At 61.2% G+C, this 10,309-nt stretch overlaps 1 non-coding gene across 1 annotated transcript; it reads right to left on the reverse strand.

Moving 5' to 3' along the window:
- Positions 1–578: 578 nt before the first annotated feature.
- LOC119570833 lies at positions 579–6,246 on the reverse strand. Its single transcript, XR_005228472.1, has one exon. It is a non-coding gene; the product is annotated as a large subunit ribosomal RNA (ribosomal RNA).
- Positions 6,247–10,309: the final 4,063 nt, after the last annotated feature.

A 10,309-nucleotide genomic window follows, 5' to 3' on the forward strand; every position in this document is an offset into this window, starting at 1 on the left:
AGAAAGAAAGAAAGAAAGAAAAGGATAAGGAGAAGATCACCGATGACGGCGACAAAGTAAAATAAAAAATAAAAAAATTATTTAGAAAGACCTTTCTCTCCGCCACCGCGAAGTGCCGGGAAGGGTGGGGGGGGGGGGGTGGGAACATGGGTAAGAAAACCTCTCTTCGTCAGAGGCCAAACAAACTGCCGACCCGGCGAGTCTCTCTGTTCTGCTCACAGACAGAGCGGAGAGACGCAGAGGAGGCAAAGGGGCCAACAAGCCGGCCCGCTGGCAACGTGCAAAGGTGATCCTTCTTGTAAAAAGGGCCCCACACACTCACACACACACACACAAACGCACGGTTTTAGAAGAAAAAAAAGAAAGGGAGCTTGCTGCTGCTCCTCTCCTCCTCCTCCCTCGATCTGCGGGGGGGGGGGGGGGGGGGGGCTGCTGCTGCTGCTGCTGCGTCTGCTGCTGCTGCTGCTCCTGCTCGTGAAATTTCCCTCGCAGGAGAGCACATGCAGCATGCATGCATGCAGCACGACGCCCGCCCGCCCAACCAAGGACCTCCGGTATGAGGAAGTTGGAGAGGGCAACAAAACCATCCGACCGTAGGGGACGAGTCTCACTTAATCGCAGGAAAAGAGGAGCCTGCTCTAACCGGTACAACACCCCAGCCGATATGTCAGTCGTATGCAGACGGTTCGGTACGGCACACCGGACGTGGTTTGCTCTGTATCGAGGAAGCTGGTGTCCAAAGGGAGGCCCCCTTCAAGCTCCGGGGCGGCGGCCCACCGCCCCCGGGAGGGAGCGGTTTGGCGGGCCGTCGACTGGACCTCCCCCCTTCGACCGTCAGAAACAGCCGCGTGACTTCCCCTTGCATGGGCACAGTCCGCCTCCCTTGGCTCTCGCCGGGCTCGCGTCTAAACTCAGTTTAGTAAACTCGCCGATCCGTTGCGCCGCACGCGATCACGTCGCTTAACGCTCAGCGCGGTTTCCCCCTTGAGAGGCTTTCAGGGGTAAAACCTGCCGGACGTGGCTGCCCTCCCCTGGTGGCCTGTCGGGCAGGAGGTGCACCATTGGTCCGGACCCACCGTTCCTCTCGTACTGGGCGGGGCTCCTGTCGCGACGTGGCGACGTTGTTAACGGTAGGGTAAAAACTAACCTGTCTCGCGACGGTCTAAACCCAGCTCACGTTCCCTATTAAAGGGTGAACAACCCATGCTTGGTGAAAACTGCTTCACAATGATAGGAAGAGCCGACATCGAAGGATCAAAAAGCGACGTCGCTATGAACGCTTGGCCGCCACAAGCAGTTATCCCTGTGGTAACTTTTCTGACACCTCTCGCTTAAAACTCGTAAAAGTCAAAAGGATCGCTAGGCCGTGCTTTCGCAGTCCGTGCTCGTACTGAGAGTCCGGATCAAGCCAGCATTTGCCCTTGGGCTCTACACGTGGTTTCTGTCCACGCTGAGCTGACCTTGGGACATCTGCGTTATCGTTTGACAGATGTACCGCCCCAGTCAAACTCCCCATCTGGCTCTGTCCTCGGAACGGGTCGCGACGCGCGCCGCGAGCGGCGGCGACGACCGCCCCCGCGCGGAGAAGCCCCTTTCGCCCCCGGGGAGGCGGCCGCTCTTGTTCATGTCACTTGCAGTCTAAAATCGGTAGAGGCATAGGGAAGACGGGCAGGAGGAGGGCGCGGCTGAGCCCCGGGGGGCCGCCGGCCCGCTCGCATGCCCGAACCCCGTCACGCCTCCCGCTCCCGCATCACCGAGTAAGTAGAGAGACGACCAGAGTAGTGGTATTTCATCGTCGGGCGCGAGCGCCCTCCCACTTATGCTACACCTCAGGTGCCTCTCTACAAAGCCAAACTAGAGTCAAGCTCAACAGGGTCTTCTTTCCCCGCCGTTAACTGCAGGCCCGTTCCCCTGCCTGTGGGTTCGCTAGATAGTAGGTAGGGACAGTGGGAATCTCGTTAATCCATTCATGCGCGTCACTAATTAGATGACGAGGCATTTGGCTACCTTAAGAGAGTCATAGTTACTCCCGCCGTTTACCCGCGCTTGGTTGAATCTCTTCACTTTGACATCAGAGCACTGGGCAGAAATCACAATGCGTCAGCATCGATCACCGACCATCGCATGCTTTGTTTTAATTAAACAGTCGGATTCCCTGGTCCGTGCCAGTTCTGAGACGGCCGTCTGTTGCCAGCCGCGGCCGGGGAAACGGGAGGGAAACCCCGGCCTTTGCCCGAGAGGCGCCTTCCGCGTTGGTCCCGACCCGCGACGGCGGGGGCGCGTGATGCCGGCGGGCGCTCGGGCTGCGCGGCTCGAGCGGAGGGGAGGGCACCAGCGGCAGGCGAGCAGCCGCAGGCACGGCAGCCGCCCCTGCGGGGTCGGGTCCGAGCTCGGAGCGACCTCGTGAAAGGCCGCCCCTCGCCCAGTCCTTCTCCCTCGGAGCGGACAGAAACGCCGCGGCGCCGACCGCCAAGGGCACCCTTGGGCCCCTCCTCGCCGCCGCCTCCGCGCCGCACCGGCGGCCGACCCGCCAGGGGAACGAGGGACCGCTTCCGGCTGTGGGCCCGGCATGGCTCGACCCTCAGAGCCAATCCTTGTCCCGAAGTTACGGATCTAACTTGCCGACTTCCCTTACCTACATTGATCTATCGACCAGAGGCTGAACACCTTGGAGACCTGCTGCGGAGTAAGGTACGGACTGCCCCCCCGCAACGCGGGCGCGCTGGGTAGGCATCTCGACTCCCGAGGGCTAAGGCTGAAAGGAAGGAAGGAAGAAGAGCACTAACTCTCCTTCCTTCCTCTTCCTCCTCTTCTTCTTCCCCCGACCGGGGCGCCTCCAACTCTGTTGTCCCCTTGTACGCCACTGGCGGTGCCACACTAATCATGGCTGGTGCTAGTCCTCCGCCCCGCAGAACTCGCTCTCGTTTCGGCCTGCGGCGTTCGACGAGCGGCGCGCAAGCCGCGCCACCCCACCCCCTCTCAAATAAAACATGCTCTGTCGGTTGGTTGGTTTGGTTGGTACCGGAGGGGGTTTACCCTATCCACCTTTTCAAGGGCCGGCGGTAGCGCACGGGACACCAAGCGCTTATTTGCGCGGTGCTCTACGGCGAACCGGTGGCGATCGCAACAGCGAGGATTGCTCCCAACAGATCACAATCTCAGTATGGCTGTTACGGCCAACGACCCCCACTCAAAGTGAACGAACTTGGGGGCCTCCAGCAGCCTAAAAAAGAGAAGAAAGCTCTTCCCCGGGCTACCGCCGGCGTCGGCGAACGAGTACGCCTGTTGCCAAGCACACGCACTGGCCTCCGGACCACCGGCACTGAAAACACCATTGGGGGGTTGGGTTGGGCGCGAGCGCTCGCTCTGCGCACGGAGCCGTAACCGTCTCCGGCAATAATAATAAGGCGCTTACTCCGAGAGCGAAGGGGAGGTCTGCACTGCCGCCAGAACCTACTAGGGGGTCTCGAGCCTTCTATTCTTCTCTCCCCCTGCCTGAGGACGGAGGAGGAGGAGTCGTAGTCGGCGAGACCGGCGCTGGTCGACGGAATGCGGAGTTTCCGCACTCCTGAGAAAGCCCTCTCACAGAAGGATCGGGAGGAGGATCGTCGTAACCGCGGCGGCGCCGGCGCCGGCGGCGGTGCCGTCGTCGTTCGCCAACCCCACCCAAGAGGGGGGAGAGACTCCCGACGACGACGACGACGCCGCGCGGCCCACGCGCGCCGCCGCACTCGTTAGACGGCCACCCGCACTCTAAATATTTTCCCACGCACGGGTCTGTCTTCCCACGGGGCAGGTCACGGGATTTTAACCGTATTCCCTTTAGCCCGAAATCTGACTGGACCGTTTCTTTGCATTTCTCTCTTTCTTTCTTTTTCTCCTTTGTCGTTTTGGATCCAGACAAATTGCTGAGGCGGGGGATTGGCGTGGCCCGCCAGCGGCAAGCGAGCAAGCGGAGCAAGCGAGCAAGCGAGCAAAAAAAAGGCCGTGGCCAAGACGCCGGCCGCGAGAGGCCCTGAGAGTGGTTTCTCATCAAAAAACCATCATCATCAGGGCCCCACACCGTTCGCAGCCGGCGCCGACAAGCCCCGAGAGCCCGCCCGCCCGGGTTGGGCTGGCTGCTGCTGCTCGGGCCTCGTGCCGCCTCGACCCCTTTCAAAACAGGGAGATCCCAAGAAGAGCTCTCGACTGTTTTGTGGCGTTTTCCAGGGGATCGGAGGGAAGCTATCCTCGGGCTAAGGGCCGACTTATCCACGACCAAGCGATGTTGGCGGGGAACCCTCCTCCGCTTCGGTCAACGAGGGTTCGGCTTGCTCGAGCATTTGCTACTACCACCAAGATCCGCACCAGTGGCGGCTCCAGACCGGCTCGCGCGTATCCTTCTACGCTCACCACCGCGCCCTCCTACTCGCCGGGGCCTCGAGACCTCCTCGACGCAGCCTATAGTGCGCCCGGCGGTCGAGTATCGGGAGGATGCTTGAGCGCCATGCCATTTTCGGGGTTACTTGCTTCGGCAGGTGAGTTGTTACACACTCCTTAGCGGATTCCAACTTCCATGGCCACCGTCCTGCTGTCTATAGCAAGCAACTCCCTTCCATGGGATCGGAATTAGCATCCATTTAGGCCCCTTAACTCGACGTTTGGTTCATCCCACAGCGCCAGTTCTGCTTACCAAAATTGGCCCACTAGGCACTCCGATTCTCGTCCGGGGCTTCAGCGAAGCAAGCCCGGCACCTCACCCATTTAAAGTTTGAGAATGGGCTGAGGACATTTCGTCCCCAACACCCCTAGTCATTCGCTTTACCGGATGGAACTCGTTCGAAGCGAGCGCCAGCTATCCTGAGGGAAACTTCGGAGGGAACCAGCTACTAGATAGTTCGATTGGTCTTTCGCCCCTATACTCAGCTCTGGCGATCGATTTGCACGTCAGAAACGCTTCGGACCTCCACCAGGGTTTCCCCTGGCTTCATCCTGGCCAAGCATAGTTCACTATCTTTCGGGTCCCAACATCTATGCTCTGGGTACCCGCCGACACATCCGGCCGCCCGAGCCGCCGAGGCGGGGGGCGACCGTTCGTCATGGCGAGTCCCGGACCTGCGCCCCCCCGCCGCCCGGTGAGGGGCGTGCGGGGCGTGCGGGAGCGGGAGGGAGCCCGCGCCGTCCCGGGGAGGAAAGTCAGTCACTCCGTCCGGGTGCGCGCGGCCGCCCGCTGCTCGAGGGATCGGCCCGATCACTTTCATTGCGCCCGTGGGTTTAGCGCGCCCATTGACTCGCATACATGTTGGACTCCTTGGTCCGTGTTTCAAGACGGGTCGGGAGGAGTACCGACTCTTTGCACGCCGCGAAGGCCACGCGGGAGAGGGAAAGGGAAGCGCGGGAGCCAGCGAATTAGGCTCGACCGCGGCCTCGGACCAGTCCCCCGTTCCCGGCAGGCCCCGGAGGAGAGACCGTCGGGGGGGCAAGACGAGGGCACCGGGGGATCCCCGGACGGGCGCGCTGGAAAACGCCCCCCGCCCAACGAGGAGCGGAGGACGAACGCGCCGCCGGTTCCTACCAGGACCCGGGCCTCAGACGCCCGTGTGTCCCCAACGCGTCGCGGCGACCTACTGCGGGGGGAAGATCGCCCGCCGGCGCCGGGCAGGCGGCGGGGGCCGCTCCCCGCGTTGGCTCCTTCGGCCGAGGCCTCCGGGAACGGGAAGTCGCCACGCCCGCTGCCGTCTCCCGGCAGGCCGACGAACTGAATCCCCCCAGTTCGATCTTCGAATCTCCGCCCGTTTAGCCTCTTAACGGTTTCACGTTCTCTTGAACTCTCTCTACAGGGTTCTGTTTCAACTTTCCCTCACGGTACTTGTTCGCTATCGGTCTCGTGGTCATATTTAGCCTTAGATGGAGTTTACCACCTGCTTTAGGTTGCGGTTTCAGGCAACCCGACTCTAAGGAGAGGCCCGTTCCGCACTCCCGAAACCCCCCTCCCGCGAACGAGGAGGAGGAAGTCCCTTTCCGCCACACGGGCCTGACACCCTCCGTGGGTATGAGAGTCATCATGAACAACTTAGGCGGCTCGGAAGCGCGTGCAGGACCTCTCCCGAAACGCAGCACCCTCGAGCCCCCCGCGAAGGGGACGCGAGGCTTTGCGCTGGGCTCTTCCCGTTTCGGTCGCACTTACTCAGGGACACCCGGTTGGTTTCTATTCTCCGCTGATTAATATGCTTAAATTAGGCGGGTCATCTCCTCCACTCGAGGTCGACGTACGTACAACAAAAAGCGAGCAAGCGAGCGGGCGAACGAGTCGCCGCCGCCGCCGCCGCCGTCGCCGTCGTCTTGCTTGTTTTGTGCTTTGGGATCATTTCGCTCTCTTAGTCCGTTGATTAACGGCTTTCCACGCCCCCCTGCCTGCCCCGAAACCTCACGCGGGGGTTTCGTGGCGCGGAGAGGGCCCCAATCTACGCGGTCTCGCGATCTCAGGGTGCGCCCTTGCCCTCTCCAGCACGGCCGGATGGCCCCGGCCCCCTTCCTCTCCTTTCGGGGGGGGGGGGGGGGGGGTGCACCGGACGGCTGGCTTTCACGGCTTTGGGAGAGCGCCTCTCCGGCTCTTTTCGGAACATTCGCCTTTTCTGGGCCAGTGGCAGGCAGGTCCCACCAACAATCGGCCGGTAGTCGGCCGGACGAGGAGGAGGAGGAGGACGAGGTACGTCCGCCCGTCCGTCCGCCCGTCCGAGCCGACGGCGACGGAAGAGAGCGAGCCCTCCAAGCGTCTTAAGGGAACGTCCGGACCCGGGAGCGAGTTCCTCCAACGAAACCCGCCCCTCTCTGGTCCGGCGAACTCCCCAGGGCGGAATGTCGTGCGAGCGAGCGAGCAAGCAAGTCGCCGCCGCCGCCGGCCCCGCACTCCGGCACGGGTTTGAGTGGAGCCGGCAGGCTTGAGGAGAAGCCGCCGGACCCCAAAACACCCCCCGTTGTGCATTTTGCGGAGTCCCCGCCGCCGGAAGCTCCTGCTCCTTCTCCTGCCCTCAGATGAGGGGGGGAGAGAGAGAGAGAGCCGCCGCCGCGAAAGGGGGCCACCTACACGGCGCTGTTTCGCCTCACTCTAAAGAGATTCTCGTAGCGGCCTTCCCGGAGAACGGGCGGAAAGGGGCAGGAGGACGGAGCCCTCCGCCGCCGCAGTCCGCAGCCGTCCGTACTGTCTCCCGGGAGGCAACGTCACGACACTCGAGGGAAGGTGGCAGCCGTCCTTCGAAGAAGGCACAGGGCCGCCGCAATGTGCGTTCGACACGTCGATGGAATCACGGGAGAATTGCGATAGCCACCAAAACATCGCTTCTTGCCGCGGTCTTCCTCGACCCACGAGCCAAGTGATCCCCGTTAAGAGTCTTTGCTGGGTTTCTCTTTCCTCGAGTTCACACACACACTACTCGATCGCCTCCCACTCAAAAAAGGGCCTCGGAGGGGAGGGTAACCTGCGCTCTGAGAAAACGCGTAGCCCACGGCGCCGAGCGCGCTTCGCGCCCGGCGCCGTCGCCGACCTCGTAGGCCCCGGTGACCCAGGCGGGGCTGACAAAGACTTTTGGGTTCGGCCCCCTCCTCTCCCTCCCCGCCTCCCTCCGGCCGGCCGGCCAGAGGGAGGGAGGGATGGTGGAGAAAAAGGGCCGGGGAGCCGTGCCGAGAGCCCCCCCCGGACGAGGAGGAGGAAATGGGGACGAGGAGATGGGAGGTGGACCGCGGCAGGAGACAAGACCGTCTCCGCCCTTGGTCACTGGCCTCGCCCGTCCGTCCGTCCCGTCCGTCCGATCGTTCGGGTTGCACGCGAGTTGCCTCTTTCGGCGGCACCACTACTCGGTGGTGGTGTGCTGCTGCTGCTGCTAGCACTCGTTAATGATCCTTCCGCAGGTTCACCTACGGAAACCTTGTTACGACTTTTACTTCCTCTAAATGACCCAGCTTGGACACCTTTCCGTCGACCCGAGGGCGCTGGCCGCCGCCGAGGCGGCGGTAGCGGCTCCAAGGGCGCCAGTCCGGTGCCCTCACTAGACCATTCAATCGGTAGTAGCGACGGGCGGTGTGTACAAAGGGCAGGGACTAAATCGGCGCAATCTGGTGAATTGCGCCTACTGGGAATTCCTCGTTCATGGGGAACATTTGCAAGCCCCAATCCCCTTTAAGGACAGCTTTCACGAGGTTACCCGCTCCTCTCGGAGCAGGGACAGCTCGCTGAACTCTCCATTGTAGCGCGCGTGCGGCCCAGAACATCTAAGGGCATCACAGACCTGTTATGGCTCAAACTCTCGTGCGGCTAGTATATTTTTTGCTGCGCTTATCCCTCTAAGAAGAAGACTGCGAAGCGGGACGCCAGTTTCCGGCGCCGCGGGGCGCGCCGCCGGCGGCGCTAACCAACCGACGGCGGAGGCCCGCGCGACGGCCGGGTTTAGGGGAACCCGAGCCCACGCCCGAGGGCGAAGGCTGGGCGAGAGACCCGTCGACTATTTAGCAGGCTAGAGTCTCGTTCGTTATCGGAATTAACCAGACAGATCACTCCACCAACTAAGAACGGCCATGCACCACACCCACCGAATCGAGAAAGAGCCTTCATTCTGTCAATCCTTCCGGTGTCCTGGCCTGGTGAGTTTCCCCGTGTTGAGTCAAATTGAGCCGCAGGCTCCACTCCTGGTGGTGCCCTTCCGTCAATTCCTTTAAGTTTCAGCTTTGCAACCATACTTCCCCCGGAACTCAAAGACTTTGGTTTCCCGGAAGCTACCCGCCGGGTCATGGGAATAACTGCGGCGGATCGCTAGTCAGCATCGTTAAGGTTAGAACTAGGGCGGTATCTGATCGCCTTCGAACCTCTAACTTTCGTTCTTGATCAATGAAAACATCCTTGGCAGATGCTTTCGCAGTAGGTCGTCATGCGACGGTCTAAGAATTTCACCTCTAGCGTCGCAGTACGAATGCCCCCGTCTGCTTCTATTAATCATTACCTCGGGTTCCGAAAAACCGACAAAATAGAACCGAGGTCCTGTTCCATCATTCCATGCACGACCATTCGGGCTGTAAGCAAAGACCAGCCTGCTCTGAGCACTCTATTTTTTTTTTCAAAGTAAACGTGCCGGCCACAGGGGGACACCCGGTTAAGGGCATAAAAAACCCCGTGCGCGCCGGCGGGGACACAGCTCGGAACCCGGCAGTAGCCGCCGCTAAGGCGGACCGCCGGTCCGGAGCAGAAGTCAAACTACGAGCGTTTCAACCGCAACAACTTTTAATATACGCTAGTGGAGCTGGAATTACCGCGGCGGCTGGCACCAGACTTGCCCTCCACTCGATCCTCGTACAAGGATTTAAAGTGTACTCATTCCAATTGCGAGGCCCCGTTCGGGGCTCGCAACAGTATTTTTCGTCACTACCTCCCCGTGCCGGGAGTGGGTAATTTGCGCGCCTGCTGCCTTCCTAGGATGTGGTAGCCGTTTCTCAGGCTCCCTCTCCGGAATCGAACCCTGATTCCCCGTTACCCGTGATAGCCATTGTAGGCGTTTAACCTACAATCGAGAGCTGATAAGGCAGACGCCTGCAGGACGCGGCGCCGACCCAACCGGGTTGGGGGGGGGTCGTGCGCTCGGCCAAATGTTATTCTGATTCACCAAGGAGACCGCGGCCGGCCGGTTGAACGCCGCCGCCGAGGGTTTTGGTCTAATAAAAGCGCTCCTCCCTCGCGGTCGGAGACTACAAAGGCATGTATTAGCTCTAGAATTACCACAGTTATCCAAGTAGTGCGGTTCGGCAGAGATCCAATGAGTTATATCTGATTAATGAGCCGTCCGCGGTTTCGCCTTAAGTCGGCCTGTACTTACACATGCATGGATTAATCTTTGAGACAAGCATATGACTACTGGCAGGATCAACCAGGTAGAATTGGACAAACAACAAACGACCCGTCGGGTCGCCATCGTTCGTGTGTGTGTGTGCTCGCAGGAGGAAGAGGAGGAGCGCCGGCACGCACCGCAGCAGCGCGCGCGCGCGCCTGCTCGCTCGCTCTCTTCTCCGCCTTGCACTTCTCGGCTTTTCGCAGGATCGGTCCGCGCACTCTCGCCGGGATCGGGAAAGAGGGCGGACCGATGCTGGATGGCTTCTTTCATCATCGGCTCTTCTCTCTTAGGGTGCGCCGCACGCAGGGGTGGGAGAGAACAAGCGTCGCCGGGCCAGAACAACGGCCGCGGGCAGCTCCCACCCGGGCGCGAGCCCTTCATCGTCTCTCTCTCTCTTTTTCGCCATCGTCTTTCGGCCGCAGCGAGGTGGGGAGCGAAGGGAGAGAGGTGGCGAG

This window comes from Penaeus monodon, unplaced genomic scaffold (assembly GCF_015228065.2).
Source record: "Penaeus monodon isolate SGIC_2016 unplaced genomic scaffold, NSTDA_Pmon_1 PmonScaffold_4097, whole genome shotgun sequence".
NCBI classification, from domain to species: Eukaryota; Metazoa; Arthropoda; class Malacostraca; order Decapoda; family Penaeidae; genus Penaeus; species Penaeus monodon.